This window comes from Limanda limanda, chromosome 17 (assembly GCF_963576545.1).
Source record: "Limanda limanda chromosome 17, fLimLim1.1, whole genome shotgun sequence".
Taxonomy (NCBI): domain Eukaryota; kingdom Metazoa; phylum Chordata; class Actinopteri; order Pleuronectiformes; family Pleuronectidae; genus Limanda; species Limanda limanda.
In genome coordinates, this window is record NC_083652.1 from 9,487,248 (window position 1) to 9,501,546 (window position 14,299).

General features: G+C 42.3%; 1 pseudogene; it reads right to left on the reverse strand.

Annotated features, from left to right (window-relative positions):
• Positions 1 to 14,299, reverse strand: part of LOC133022946 (uncharacterized) — a 151,237-nt pseudogene that overhangs the window by 136,097 nt on the left and 841 nt on the right.

The following is a 14,299-nucleotide window of genomic DNA, read 5'->3' on the forward strand; positions in this document are numbered from 1 at the left end:
ATAATGATAATAACATCTTACATATATATCTATAAATATATAAAGATATATAGATATATAGATATCCCCAAATCACTGTTTAAATGTTTGACAAGGTTCAAGAACAACTTGCATAGATAAAAAAAATTGTTAGAATTAAAATAATTAATATAAATAATAAATTCATTGATTATGATAATTTTATTTTTCATTACGGATTTAAATTTTAATCGTTTTGTGTAATCCTAAAGACACTGCACACTTCCCATGTCTTCATGTTCACAACTTGTCCAATCACAGCAGAGCCCAACTCCTGAAGGGTTTTCAGTAGTAACTCAGTTTGAGCAGAAACGGCTACAAACCGACCTCCAGCTCAGTTCACTGATCTTCAGAGTAGCCGGGCCGGCAGAGACAAGGGGCTAAAGAAAGAGCCGGGGGCCGGTTTCAGAGCAAGACTTTGGTTAGTCGTGTGGTGGATCTAATCAAAAACACTCACACTGCTCACTGAGGATGAAAAGACGGATCATTATTGATCCCCCGGCTGACAGGATGCAATGTTACTGTATTTCAATGACAGGAGGTCAGGAGGTCCTGACTAGGTCGCTCCTTTCTAATCTCATTCATCTGGCAGGTCATATTCTTTCTGCTCTTTTAATCTCAGTGTCAGGAACTTATAGCAACAGTCAACCTCACTGCAGATGTATGGTAAGAGGATCAGGCTGCATATTTCCCTGGCTGCTGTGGACATTGGTCGCCCTGCTGTGTGCAGGAGGCGGGAGGAGTCGACTTCGCGCTGCGTGAGCTCACACCCATGAGTAGAACGATCACATTCAGGCCGTCCAATCAATGCCTTTTATCAGCTGGAAAGAGAGGGGATGTGCAGCTGTATTAGTTAAACCAGCGCCAGACACTTGTGCATGTGATTACATGAATTAGCCTAACTCTAACACAGTTATCCTGAGACATCGAGTCAAAGTTACACCTAATGCACGTTTATTAGAATGTCATAACGCTATTAACCCTAATCTCAGGGAGTCATCCATTTCCTCTCAGACTCAGAGACAACATGGGGTGAGACAGTAAGGAGAGTCGTGTGTGTTGATGTGTGTGTGTGTTTGCGCGTGCACAGTCGGTGTGTTTGTGTTTCGTACGTGTCAATGGAAAGGATGGTGCTCTGGCAAATATGGGTTATGTATTGTTTCAACATCTTTAAACCGGTCTTATGACATTAGTTAAGTGGGAGAGCAGTGTTGTTACTGCCGCCAAGGAGGTTTGGGTTTTGTCTTCATTTGTTTATTTGTTGGTCGGGTCAACAAAGAACACATAACATTTCAGTGCAGATCCAGATAAGGATTGTTTCTTTTTTTTCTTTAACATTGTGAGATAGGGCATTTTACAACCTTTTCTTCGATCTCCCAAATGATTAATAATGGATCTTGATGAAGAAAAATGTTTTGTAGATTCATATTTATCAGTGTGCAATTTGGTGCAGATAGAGTTAGTGATGGGCTTTCATTAGAGGACTGTTGGTGGAGGTGAGCAATCTCTGAGTGCCCTTCACGTTACATTGCTATAAAGTGGAAAGAATTTCATGTATTATTTTTTGTCCTTTTCATTTTAATTTGGCGTCTCTAAATTCAAGCCATGTCTTCACTTTACCGTTCCTCTCTTTCAACGTCTCCCTTTCCTTCTGTTGCTTCGACATTGGTCTTGACACCAATGCAGGCCGCTTTAGAGACTACGCCCTTTTGATCTTCCCAGCTTGTCATGTGTCAGAGGTCAGAAAGCTGCAGTTTCTCACACACAGTCTCTAACACAGTCACTGGAGCTCTGGAGCCACCCCCCCCCCCCCCCCCCCCCTGCACCCTGCTCCCTGCGCTGCTGCTCCCCTTTCCATGTCTCCCCCCTCCCGTCATGGCCAGCTCAGTGCTTCCAGCAAAAGGTCAACTCCACCTTTACCCCACAGAGAAAACAGCCCCACCCACCTTCTGCCGGACGGGGGTTGATATCGTTAACAGTGTCCAGAGCTGAGTGCTGGGAACCTTGGTAGATATATATTCACGATTTCAATAGGGAAATAGTCATTTTAGAATAAAAGAACCTTTAACTTAGAGCATCAAGTAACCTCCTTGATTAAACTATTTGACTGTTCTAGTCATTTTCTGTGGCTTACAATGAAATCATCCCCGGGATTGTTCATGCAAGTTATTTTCTCTTTCAGTTCCTTCATGGGCATTACAGAAACTCCCCATTGTGGCTTGAAGTCATAGAAAGTTCTATAAACAAAGAAGTGACTATATGATATGTCATAAGCAGGATTATCAACAGTTGCTTCAGAGTAAAAATATATTCAAAATAAAAGCAAGATCTAACTCTGTGGAGCACATACCCGCGCCAAGGCCAGTTCCCTTAAATTCAATCAAGCTGCACCAAATTTCCCAGACTGATAGATATTAGTTCTATAGATATGCCAATTGTCGTAGGTGTTATTCTGTGGGATAACTATAATGATGTAAAAAATAAAAAATTTAGAATCTTGCTATGTTGAAGAAAGTGAAAGCAATCTTGGATCCGCCTGCTGATCCTCACAATATTTAACTGGGTTCCTCCATGACAAATACCACATCCTTCCACTAAGTTTCATAGAAATACTTTTTTTTGTGTATTCTTAATGGCCAATAGATTTCTTCAATGAACTTGAAAGTTTATGAGAAAACAAAAGTCAGATTGAAAAACGAAACCAAATCATTCGTCTTTGTTGGACACGATCGGATCCACAGTGGTTTGCTGACATGACGTCACTCAGGGACCTTGTCTCTGTTTTCAGTGGTGAGTGGTATCGGAAAGCACCATTTTACCAAAAAGACAAAGTGATGGAATGAACAGTACAGCACATGTACAGTAATATGAGGAACAGAAAGTGTTGAAGCTTACGTCACTATGAGCACATGCAAAGTATCGTCTCCCTTGTTGTGGATGCTTTTATTCCTTCTTTTCACATTAGAGCAATTTTATTAAGTATTGATCAATTAATCATTTAATTGCAAGTGTTTTGATTTGGTTTTGATAGTCATCCAGCATTATTTTTCTATCTGATGCATCTTATTGCCTTATTGCCACACAAAATCCATTGATCTAAGGTATTCCACTGAAATTAATTTGATCCACAGACACATTTTCTACTGTTTTCTGGAGGTCAGTTTGTTGAGCCCTCAGTTAAAATGGACCAAGAGAATATAAATGACAAATTAGCATATACAGTGAATCAGTAGCCCAGTTTACACATTAAACACAGTCAAGATTAAATAATATCAATTTTAAACAGAATGCTGATGCATGATCGAGCATTGATCTAAATGTCACACTGTTGCTAGGTTGGCTGCCGGGTGTGGCGGAGCTGATCATGATAGAGGGGCCATCCTTCAGAAACAGAGAAACTGCCACACCAAACAAGGAAAACAAAGGCATTGATCTCATGATAGTGCATGGTAGAGTGTGTAGTGATGGCAGTAGCACAGGGAGAAACCGAGCCTGAAACACTAAAGTAACCCAGCGTGCTACAGCCTCGTCCCTAATTCTTCCTTCTTGGGATGCTTTCCTGATTTACTGTGTATTCATGTGAAATCCATGAGTTGCTGCTGAGGATTGAGGTCAGGTAATGCACATTGAAAATGCTGCTCTGAAGTTGCCCGCCTCCTTGATAGCTCCTCAGACACAATCTAATCACAGATTCTTTCTGCCTGAGAACAGGTACATACACTAATAATCAGAAAATAACTTAAATGGAGAGTCCACACCGCAAAAATATAACAGCAATAAAATCCAGCTGGTAGTACTTGTTACTTTGAGCAAAATTCAATTCTACATTCTTAATTGCTGCTTAAAGACAAAAAGCAATTTAATCCTCATGTATAGAATAGAATAGAAAAGAGTAGAATAGAATAGGGTTAGGGTTAGGGTTAGGGTTAGAATGGAATATGCTAGCTATGCGGGCAGCCGAGTAAGTGCACCACAAGCTGGTGATGCAAATAGGAAACCCCAGACCAGACCGTCTCATTTCATGAGTCCATGCCCCGGATGTAAACCCTGAATTGGGAAACAACAAGAGTTGGCAACTTTTTTAGCCAAGAGATAGGAAAGGGAATAGGAATAAAATATTACATCAGAGAAAAAACAGATATTCTCTGACTCAAAGATCAAAAATCCGTCTCTCCTCTTTAGGGAGAGACCAGAGCCGAACTGGGAACAGAACCGGGAACCTTCCTGCTCTGAGGTGACGCTGCTAACAACCTCCGCCCCAAAAATATTTAATATCCGTCCTATTTGTAACAAAACTTCCATACGCTTTGATATTTTGCAGCTCAACCATTAGCTTCCTCTTGAGTAGAACAACAATTCCAACCATACTGTGCTTTTTACTTCAATTACAATCCATGTATTATTCACCAGTCTATACACATGCTGCCTCATGTCTTGCTGTGGGCAAAACAAAGACAAGCGGCATCAGATCATGTGAAAGTGGAAAATGTGTCTAATGAGGTTTGATGGTAATCCAACACACCACGGAGCATTGGTGATGCTGCACAGTAAACAACAAATGCACACTGTCTGATTGTCTCTCCGTCTCATTTAAGCATATATTTAACCGAACATGTGATTGACACAAGCTGCTTTTAGACATGCATTGAACTCTGCAGACTTTCTCTGCCTGGCCTCTTAGTATAATGTCCATAGAAATCCAGGAGAAGATGATGTGTGAACACAACAGGGGATCCCCAACTGGATTCATCGCGGGAAGAAAACAAAAAGAAAACAAATATCTCCCGGGGAAAGAGTGGCGTCATACATGTAGAAGACCCTGATGGAGCGAGTTTGTGGTAGTAAAATAATTCACCGGTGTCTGTGTTTTCAAGGAAATCACATGATCTCTGCAGCGGAGTTGATACGTCACTTGCTGTCTCCTCCTGCTGCTGCTCCACCTCTCGCCTGAAAGGATTTGATGCTGTTGTGAACGCGTCTGTGCAGAGAACCCGCTGTGTTGTGCATGTGTGAAAGGCAAACTGCGGGTAACTGCAGCCAATTCGTCGGAGTTTACCCGCAGGTCATGTCTGAATGCGGCTTCACGTGGCCGAATGCCTCACAGCGGTAGCAGGAGGCATCGAAGGAAGCAACAGATGGGATCTAATTGTCAAAGATGCAGAGAGAGATCCCTAATGTAACTGTATGTCTGACACATGGTTATAACACTCAGACCTCATCATAGACCTGTGTATTAACATGTGCTTTATTATAGAGATGCTAAACAAGCACGTGCACAGGTTTGCACTGTGGCACAACAATTTAGAAAATGCATATACAACCATCTAGAACACACTGAATGTGGATACCTAAAAAGGAGTAACACACCATTCTTGGAAATATTGTATTTCTATTAAAACAAAGCAAAACAAAAATAAGGGTTTTGTTGTTGTGGGAGAGGTGGGCTGGTTTTAAAACACTGCTGCGGGCACAGAGGAGCTCTCGGGATCGATACGGGAGAACAGCTCCACAAATCCAAACACTGACTTGGCATTAATCCGCCTGTGCCCCTGTGAGTAGCAGGACACAGATAGAGAGCACCGCGTCCCTGTGGTGTTCTTTCACTGAAGAGGATGAAGCGTGCAAAAAAACGTCACACACACTTTTCTAAAATAACAACCCAGGGAGAAATAAGGCGCTTGTTTGTGCATTCGATCCTCCAGCCCTATTTCCTCTCTAATCCGGTGCAGTGTAATCCAGCATACAGCCAAACATAAGAGACACAAGGATCAATAATTGAGAACTGTATGTCTTCATAATTATTTTTTCATCACATGCTCCTTACAGTAATCTTACACAGATGTTCACCAGACACAAAGGAGCATCCATGACCTAAATCCAACTGAACAAAACACATTCTTACATGTTACACACACACATGCATTTGAAACAAGGGTCAAGAATAATGGCGGCACAAACAAATGAGCTACGTTGTTTATGTTCCCCGTCCTGTTTGCATACACAGCGCTCCGTGTAGTGTGGGTACATTTAGCGGCATTATTTAATTTACTGACAGCGTGTTTGTCTGTTTTTAGAGCAACTATCTTTACCCCATCTTTCTTTGCAAACATATTTATTTATCGGTGAGCTATCCATTTCCAGCCCGTCTCGTTCTCTGTAAGCCTGTAATAGGCTTGAGCACAGCAGTGGGAGCGTGCAGCAGCTACCTCTCATCCGGCTCAATTAAAGTGTCTCTATGCAGACTCTACAGCAAAAACTGCTTTTAGCCACAGTGCTGTAATGCAAAATTCAAAGAGGAACCGGTGTGGGTTAAAGGCCTGGCCCTAAACTTACATCTACACTCAGTTTCATATAACTTTCCTGTCCTCCATGTAAATAACGATGAACAGAACTTGATAATCGTGTTAACCTTGTGCGTGACCCTGTATCGCCCCGGCCCTTGTCATCGCTGTCGTCAAACAATCTTACAAATTCTTCTCCAAGAAGAAGTTCATGCAAAATTACATTGCATTTGAGGAAATTAGATCCTGACCAATAAGTCAGCAGGGCTCAGCTTCAACAAGGCTGCAGGGCTCCGGACTAACTTTTTACATTGGTCGCACTGTAAACCCTAACCCTTTTCATTTAGCTGCAGCAGCACAAAATATAGGTGCAACTACAAATTTGTACTGAACCTTTTGACAGGTCACATACAGTATCCTTGAATAAATATTTAACTTTTGGCTTAGGATATATGTGACCAGCTTAGTAAACAGGATGGGAATGTTGTATTGTATTAGGTCAGTATTCTTGCGTTTCCTCTATCTGTCTGTGTGTGTGTTTGTGTGTGTTTGTGTGTGTGTGTGTTTCTACCCGACTCTGTCACCCTTTAAACACAATGATCACATTTATTTAGTTATCAATGGATGATGTTGGATCAAGAATCCGGATCTTTCCAGTCACTTAAACACTGATGTCCTGGCTGTGTGTGTCTCGTGTTGCGTGCGCACTAAAAGTTTCTTTTCAATGTGTTTAAATAACACATTCTCATCATAACATAAACCCTGGAGCAAATCAAACAAATACAAAGTAAACTTCAGTACTGCTCAGATCCAAATAACTTGTGATTAGTGTTTACTGGCATAGTGTAAGTGAGGGAGGTCACAGACAATGACATGATACAATAACTGAAGTACTGAAATGCCAATACGCTCAAGGTCATTCAGGAAACAGTGTCACGATTGTTGGTTGACTTACAAGTTTACGATTCAAAAGTGTCCTGCATGGATTAAATTGTGAAGTATTTTATGTTAAGATAATAAACCAATATTGGCATCAGATATCCAGTAATTTTTAGACTCTTGAGGAAATGTATTGTTGAACTCATCAGTATATATACAGTAGGCTATATCCCTTCAAAGTAAAACATAAAAAAGCACTACATAGCAATAATACTAGCGTGGCATAAACCCCATGTTTGGGTTTTGTAAGCAGCTTAGATGTGTTGTTAATCACAGAGCATTACAAATGTATAATGTGCTGAGATTTAACATCAACCTGGACCATTGTTTCTCATTTGTATATACTGTGTTATGTGTTTATTTCCCTCCAACATGGAGGTTATGTTTTCTTCGTTTTTTTTATGTTGGCAGGATTACAGAAAAACCACAAGAGTGATTAAAAAAAACTTGGATGGAAGGATATGGTTAAAGAAGAACACATTCTCCCACTGTCTGTAACACTGTGAAAAAGGAACATTTTTGACATTTTCACCAATTCCCCTGGGAATATTTAATGGCTGTTGATGAAAAAAACTGCCATATTTAGGGGACTGATATCTATAAGTTTTTATTATTTAGCACAGCTTGATTCATTTAATGAGACTGTTGGGCCTTGGCGGAGAAACACCTTCCTGCTATTGTAGTTTACCAATTGTTCCTGCGCGACATAGAACCCATGACACCCTGGAGAAAACTAAATACAGCTTGGAGCAGATCAGCAAACTCAGGACCTGCCTGACGCCCAACCAGGAGCACCAGGCGAAGAGGAAGACTCTCAAAGATAAGATGAAGACTACCCTCAACCCTGACCACGCAGTCTACACTGGCTCCAAGACGACCTTGTACCATGGTTGCTGAGAGAGGGCTAGCTGGGGTCTTCACTCAGACCAGGCCTGTCTGAGTGAAGAAGCCATTAAAGAGCAGATCAAGGAATAGTTTTCCTCTTTCGTTAAAATGGTGAGATGGAGGTATGTGCTCTTCAAGTGCCCTTCTCATCACTACTTTGTCGGTCATATTATGGGACGATCCTGTGAGGACCCGGTTTCACATTATAGGATTGTGTTCTATTAGTTTAACTTGCTCATCGTCTGTGATTTTTCCTCCTCTGATCACATGAGTGCCTTCCTGATGAGTCACCTGCCTGCACACCCCTCATTATATATTAAGTCTTTCACCTTATCTGCTATTTACCTGTAAACCTGAGCACTGACCTGGAGAATTGCCTCGACCCCTTTGTAGTTCTGCGGGGTTTTGTGGGATACATGCTGGGTCTGTTTCATGTTGCAAAGCACCTACATAGGAACTAGCCCACGATGAGCCGATTTAGAGTTCTTAAAGAGACATTGATGTGACAAAAAAAAGTTAAGATATGATTCAAAATCTTGTTTGACAGCAAAGTGAGAACTGGCAGATTTGTGGGCCACTGTCCTGTCTGCTCTCTGCTTCTCCTCCACCTGCGGTAGTGGATACAGTTACTTTATCCTCAGGTTACCCTCACATTCTTATTGACTCCTCATTAAAACGTATAGTGTTAGGCTGTCAAATAGGTGGAGATTAAAGCTCTGGGATCCCAGCTCTCTACCTGCTGCTGATACATCTGTCTCTGTGTTGTCAGGACACACTGTTTCAGTCAGTTCATGCTGGGTCGACACCAGTCTCCACCCAAAACAGCCCTTCCCTTCCTGGGAACTATATGCACATAGTGTGCCACAAAGAGAAGCTTGAGTTTGATACTTGATTCATACTGTCAGCTGTAGTACTTTATGTGCAAACTTTGGTTTTAAATAAATATATATATATATGAATTACCTCGGAACACAGACTGTTTGTGCTTAAAATAGCCGCAGTGTAAACCTTACATTTGGGAATGTAAATAAATCACATGCACAGTATCACATTCCTTACTTCATTTCAGCAACCTATGGGTTCAGAGGGAACATGTAAGGACAGGAGAATATGGTTTTCAGCCACAGAGTTTTCAGCTTTATGATTAGATAGAAGATACAATACTTTCTTAATTGTTCTAAAAGGTGCTATTGCTTGGAACGTGCTTAATGTCACAGTGTGTGTGTGTGTGTGTGTGTGTGTGTTACTGTAAATGCTGCCGTCAAACTGAAACTGACTGTCAGATGGCAGCGCTCTCTTAATGCATCACCCAGGTCATTCCATGGGTGACGAAGTGCACTGACTTCATAAGTAGGCCAGCAGGTCAGGCTATATAAGGTTAGACTTTGTTGTCACATAGAACCCTATTGTTATAACCCTGTCTCTATGGGCCCATTTTTTATGTTCAATACTTACAAGAACTCGCATGAGGTAGTTTTTGGAAAGAACGTTTACTCAGGCATGGATATTTAGTCTTGCTGACACATTTAATGATGCACAGACACTGGGACAGAGACACACGTCACAATGGTAAAAACGATGTCAGCAAGATGTCGAAAAACCCTTGAATAACTTCCAAAATCTGTAAAGATGAACCCCAAAGAGTTGAGCGCTAGATATGCCAAAGCTAACATGTCCCAAATCACCAGGAAACAATAAGTTCATACGGGGACTGATAGCTGCACAACTGCCAACGATATGTCCTACACATTTTCTGTACTTAACAAACTCAATATGTTTCCAACATTTTTAAAATTCACGACTTCACATGATTAAATATCCTTCAAGGCCTCGATGAAGCCATTCATTCACATAACTCATGCACGAGAGATCAAGCGTGACTCACGGCCCGAGGCGTTAATAAAAAACATAAGCGGTTGCGAGGGGTAACTTTCCAACACGACCATTAAAATGGAAGTCGGAGATCAATAACTCACCAAATGACAAATCCAAGATTCGACACTAAGCCATACTTTTATTAAACTCTCGTAAATATCACCACATTCCTGAGTTTGAAGGCACGGCTAAGGTTGTCGGTCACTGAGCTTCTCTTGGAGTAATTCAGAGGGTAGGATTCCTGTACACTGATGCTACTTCAGCACGGAGGAAGAAATACTGCTCGTCTTTTTTCCTCACTCACACTCCCAGAACTTCTCCAGGGATTGAAAAGAAAGGGCGACCTGCCAGTGGCTCACAAGCTGGCTTTCAGTAACCCAAGAGCTGCTGACCCTTTGGCTGGGAGTGAGCGTAGCCACAGGTTGGGAGCTAAAGTTGAGGTCTTGAGATATAAGTTGCTGTTATCTAAATGACAACGAGAGCTCCCGAAATCAGTTTTTCACGAATTAACAAGATAACGATGTGCAGATTACTAATATCGCTGAGCCTTAGCGCCATTTGAGGTCATGAATGCTCCTGAATAACAGCAAACAGCCTCCAGATGTGAAATAAAGTATGGTGTTTCGAGCTTTATGGGTCAGGCTCGGTGCAACGTTCCCTCAGCGGCAAAATGTAACAGCTGTGTGTTTAGTCCTGCAGGGGAGTATTGTGTAAACATGAGAAAAATGATTAATCCGGATCACGCATTTTAATTCTTAGCCTATTCCACGTTGACCTCTGACCTATGGCTCATAACACAAGTTAGAATCACAGCAACAAAAAAAAGGGAAGCACCCTTGGCAACATCAATTGGATTTCAAGCTTATACTCTCCTCTCTTGATGTGGCTTCCTTCTTATGGCTCAGCGCAAAACTTGCCTTCGAATGTCTTCTGGCTATTCTTGTTGTGTCACTGAGATAATAACCCAAGGACTTATCATGCTCCCCCCCCCCCGCTCCCACTTACTCAAATTTGATAAAAGACAATGAGAGAGACGGAGGCAAAATACATGATCATGGGAAGTTTACAGCCCCAGAAGGGGGAACGTCTCGTGAAACTGCAGATGAAACCCCGCAGGGGGAACTCGCTGATGGCAATCAAACTTGAGTCTTGTGTGAAGCAGGCAGTGATCATGGGACAGAAGTAAACGCTGTGGATGCCAACAATCAGCAACGCTATTCGACAGATGGATCAGAGAGCTACTGGCCAAGACTAGGCTGAAAGCTCATGGTCACGTGACCGGTGGATTAGCGTTAGCCCAACTGACAGGGGGAGGAGGTTAGGGTGCGTGTCACCACATGCTTCCTGATCACTTCCCTTTGAATTGAGTTTGAGTTTCCTTTTTTCTGTCCCTCCTGTCACTCGCGTCTGTTTGCTTTTCACACTTATGATTTTCATACCGTTATTTGCACCAGAAAGCAAACAGAGGATATTCTTTCTTTCTTTTTCTTATTGATAACTTCTTTCATCCATTCATGCTCTCCTCCTCTGCTCAGAGCGACAGGAAGCCCTGTGATGAGCCAAGTCATTAGTGTGTAGGTGATGCTGACACCTTTGACTCATAGTTCACTCATCATCAAAACCACCACTCTGATCGCCTCAAGATGTCAAGAACATGTCTCCTGTGTGGTCTTTCCATACTAACCTCCCTCCCTGCACCCCATACTTACAGTACTCAGACTTTCTCATCAGCCTTTCCCAGCCCAGTGAACCCTACACTTGTCTGGCAGCGGCGAGTGAAAACGTGAGACGCACAGACTAGCTTAGGGACATGCCATGCTGCGAGCACATGGCACCGCGGGCTTGTCGGATAACAGTGTTCCTGCAGATGCATTTAATTCACGTATCTAAAAAAAGAAATTGGATTGAATTGGTATTTAAAAGGACTTGAATCAGTCTTGGCGACACATGGCAAGTCAGATTTTCAGGAATCTTTTTTTATTTTTTCTGGCAATTGGAATTTAAAATCTGAAATTGTAAATCATTTATCCGAAAGCCTTTTACATTGGCCGGGATGCTCAGAGCAATTGCACTACCAGCTAGCTAGTGATGCTAAGCTTGCCCAACATGAACGCTACGCAAGTTGCATAGAGCTCCGCAAATTATGCAAAAACTCTGCCCACTGCCTTCAGTGGGCGTCAGTGTTTACAGCTCTGATTAAAGAATGAAGCAGCTCAGTAGTTCTGTTTCACAGTGAAAAAACAAAAACACCATGAGAGTGAATTACGTGAACAGAAATCAGGTAAACTTGTATTCCCCGCAGGGCGCAGGCGACCACGTGACAATGGCAAAGGCTTTACATGGCTTCCAGGCAGGTTGGCAAGTCAACCAATACACTGCAAGATGGCCGAAACCAGCACCAGGAAATGTGTAGGATACAAGACACGTTGCATTCTGCACAGGAAGTTTTTCAGACTCTGCACAATGGGAATCAAGGCAGTGGAGTCCTGCATGCAGAGTGAGAAACAAAAAAAACTGCTAAGTCTCCACCAGGTCTCCACACGAACTTCAACACCAACACCAGGAGAAGCTGACTCCGATCTGGGTGTGCACTTAGACACTGGCGGTGATGTTTAATCACAGTGACAAATTAAGTGACGGACTAGGAGACTTAGTCAATGCAATGCTTCGGAAAGTCTTACATTCTATTTCAAGTGGCACTGAAAGCAACTTTAAAACATCTTAAATCTGTCTCAAGCTGCAGGAACCCTGGATAAAACAGTGATTTCCCCGGTCTCCCCTGCTGCTCTACCCCCTGCATCGGGGGGGCTTTTGTGACAGGGACACTCTGTGCCAACCAACTCATGCCAGGGCCAGCACCGCCATGTTCCCTTGCCAACACCAGAGAACCTCTTTTTCACAGAAACCTGGGAAAATGCTGCCTTCAAGTGCACCCTGCACAGCGCGGACAGAGGCAGCATGCAGGGTAACATGGTGGCTTGCCAACAGGGTTAAATGCTGACTCCGACCATTGTTTCCTGTCTGAAATGTTTTGCTGATAGAGAGAGCAGATGTGCAGTAAATACAGAGGAAATAAAAGATAAATAGAGAAGGAAGCATCTTGAGCAAAGAACTGAGGATCTGAAATCAAGTCGGCAAAATGTCAAGAAAGATCCCTGTCGCCTCTTCGCTCACCGTGGTGTCTTGAGATGACTTAGTCCCAAAACCCAGCTGTTGGATTTCCGAACATATGAAACTGCAGCAGCAACTGATGAGTCAATTATCGAAATGATTGTTGACTTCTGACCTACTATTTGCAGCACCGCCAAGAGCAAAACACAAAAGGTGTCGCAAGCAAATCATTTCCATTGCCGTGTGGAGAGGAAAGGACACGGGGAGTCGCCGTAGAACAAGTCCAAACTTTTCACACTGCAGCCTCAAGGGGGGAAATTATCACAGTTGGTGGAGGACATTATTGTCACAACATGTAGTTCTCCATTACCAGGAGCCACGGGGGGGCCGAGTCACTGCCAGCTGGACTGTGGGTGTCGAGACGAAATCTTCCAAAGGTAAACAACTAAAGTCTCATCAGAGCAACGGAGCGTTCAGCAGATGACAGAGGATGCCCACTCCGGGGTCTGGATTCTGGAGAGCTGGCTTTGCACTGACCTCCATGAACCTTCTCCTTCGTGTTGATCATACAGGCAAATGCAAACAAACAATGAAATCCTCTGTTTCGCAGTAACGTACAGTTAGGTGAGATATAAAGTTAGATGGAACCGAGCGGATCGCGATGAAAGAACGTGCCACCGATACTCGTTCAACTGTATCCTTCACGATGATCGGCAGCGTGACGTGCCTGAAAGCATCTTATTGTGTTATAAGTGTTTTTTTTTTAGTTCTTTTGTGTATCATTCCCAAGAAATCTGTTTATTAAACCTATAAAATATATATTGATATTATCACTTTAGCCGCTGTTTGTCGTGTACAGATGAACAGAGGAAAGCAGTCAAATATTTTACTGGAATGAAACTACTTGTATAAATTCAAGAAGTGTCAATAGTAGATTGTGGAGCCCGATGGAGTTTATCGTTTGACCAGTAAAAGGCAGGCGATATGATTATTATGTTTGCTCTCTTAAATCAAGTTCTTTATATCTGGTTTTATCTATGTTTATTTATTGATTTATAGTTATTTCTAATAGGGTTAATGGTTTCGCTGTAAAAGACCAAACCTCGATTACATTTCTTTGTCATTAGGGTGCGATAATGACATCTTACAAATCCTGAAATCATTTTTTTTTAAATAGATATCAGCTGATA